This window comes from Otolemur garnettii, unplaced genomic scaffold (assembly GCF_000181295.1).
Source record: "Otolemur garnettii isolate 467f Iridium unplaced genomic scaffold, OtoGar3 scaffold00068, whole genome shotgun sequence".
Taxonomy (NCBI): Eukaryota; Metazoa; Chordata; class Mammalia; order Primates; family Galagidae; genus Otolemur; species Otolemur garnettii.
The window spans coordinates 449,978-452,520 of NW_003852463.1; the positions used below are offsets into that span (position 1 = coordinate 449,978).

General features: G+C 36.2%; 1 pseudogene; it reads left to right on the forward strand.

The window, feature by feature from the left end:
* Positions 1–765: 765 nt before the first annotated feature.
* On the forward strand, positions 766–969 carry LOC111726500 (annotated as a pseudogene).
* The last annotated feature ends 1,574 nt before the right edge of the window (positions 970–2,543 follow it).

The following is a 2,543-nucleotide window of genomic DNA, read 5'->3' on the forward strand; positions in this document are numbered from 1 at the left end:
AGAGGGAAAAGGGTTTGTGTGTGACTGCCTTAGATACTTCATAAAATAATTACAAAATTCTATTCCCATGATGGCTCTTATTTGTTCATCATTTCTATGCACTTCTCTAGGGAAATATTAATTATATATGTTGATAGATAACCACTTGTGATTACATGTTGGGTTATACTATTACTGACTCCCCATTGAACAAATTTCAATGGCCCCTATATCAACGTCTTCCTTGACTAACTTGACCTTTTGAGGGGTTTCCCAGACAGGATGGCTTTTCTGCAAGATAAAGGAGCTGAGATTTTGAAGACCCCTGGGCAGACTTCCAGGCAAGATTCAGACTCAACATCCCCTACAACTTTCCCCTAAGGGACCTGAGCTCTCCTTTAAAAGCCCATGATTCCATTAGCAGAGACAGGAATTTGAGGCAGCTTCTTCCAATCTCCCAACAAGATGTCTGTTGTGTTAAAAAATTCCCTTCCTCCTTAGAAATCCTCATTGTCTTAGTAATTGGATCCTTGTGCAGCAAACAACCAGACCTACACTGAAACCTCCTTGTGGTTTCAAGAACAATACTATGCTAATTAGAAAGTGGAAACAAAAGATTTAATCATAATAAAACTTAACAGAATCTATAATCCTGTCTAAAATACTTTTCCAGAAGGGTTTATTGCAATAATTTTTGCCAAAGTAGTCAGTGAGATCATAACAAGCTCACTCTTAGTGAAATGTGTGTTTTCTAAAACACCAAGCTGTGAAGCTCTCAAGCCAACTAAGACTATACTTCTAGGGATGGTTTTTCCAGTAAATTACTAGAGAAGTGTTTCTCAACATGCAGGGTCCTAGTAACACGCTGACGAATGCTACGTAGTGTCCTCTCCTAAGCAAGTGTAGGCTGGGTTTTAGTGTTGTCTGGTGGCAGCTGACACTTCATGACTGTTCTTTTTCTTTGGGGAAAGTGAGAGAGGAAGAACATGATTTCCTTCTTTAAAGAAGCTGTTCATCAAAACAAAGTTAGTGTCTCAAGTTTTGTACTTTTTAAATTGTAACAAACCTCAAGTTTGTCATCGAGCTTTTGTTTTATTTACTTCCTCTTTTCGAAATAATTTTAAAGGTATCTTTGGTGTTTAAAAAAGGATATTTCAAATTATTTAGCGTCTTTGAGCCATGTCTCTCTCCACCTTCACATCTCATCTCTAATTATACATGATTAATTATCTTAACTATGGTATATTTTGGTGCACAGGGGAGAGTTTTTATACATGGACTGTAATTCTCTGAATATCCTTTCCCTACTGATGTGAAATGCTGTCTTTAATATTCACTTATTTTCATAATTGTTTTGGTCTTGCCTGGACTTTTCTGTTTTAATATTTTTTAGCTTGTCCTATACCCATAACATGCCAGTTTGTTTCATTTCTATTTTGTTATTTCCTTATTGGGGTAAAATATATGTAACGCAAAATTTTCCACTTTAATCATTTTTAAGTGTGTAGTTCAATGACAATTCAATGATCACTGTGCAAATGCTATATCAACCCAGTAATAGTCCGATTGCACAAGTATTACTACTATCCATCTCAAGAACATTTTTATCATGTATAACAGAAACTTTGTAACCATTATATAATAAGTTTCCATTACCCTCTCTCCTCGGTCCCTGCCAATTTCTATGCTACATTTTTTGTTCAGTCCGGGTATGTCATATAAATGGAATCCTACACTATTCAAGATTTATCAATGTTGTAGAATATGTCAGAATGTCATTCTTTCTTAAAGATTGTATGTATATGTCACATTTTGTTTATCCATCCATCTGTTTATGGACATTTGGCTGTTTTGACCTTTACACTATTGTGCATCATGCTGCCCTGAAAATGGAGGTAGAAGTTCATAGGTGCTGAATTTCTGTGTTCTATTCTTTTAGCTGCATACTCTGTTCACAGGTGCTGAATTTCTGCTTTCCTTCCTTTTGGTCGTATACTCTGAGTGGAATTGCTGCATCATATAATTCTTCTTTATTATTGGAAGAGCCACCACACTTTTCCACAGCTGCTGCACCATCATATAAGCCATTCAGCAATGTAGGGATGTTCTGATTTCTCCACATCTTCACCACCACTAGCTATTTTCCATTTTATTTGATTTTATTTTACTTACTTTTTTTTATTTCTAAAGAATCACCATAATGGATGCTCAGTGGTAACTCATTGTGGCTTTGATTTATGTTTCCCTAATGGTTAGTGACATTGAGGAACTTTTTAATGTGTGTGTTATTAGTGTCTTATATTTCTTCTTTGGAGAAATATCTATTTCAAGTCCTTTGCCTGCTTATTATTTAATTATTTATTTATATTTTGAGACAGAGTCTCACTCTGTCACCCTGAATAGAGTACTGTGGCATCATTGTAGCTCACAGCAACCCCAAATTCTTTGGGCTCGAGCAATCCTCTTGCCTCAGCCTCCTTCTGAGTAGCTGGGACTACAGATAAGCATCACCACACCCAGCTAGTTTTTCTATTTTTAGTAGAGATGGGGTCTCATTCTTGCTC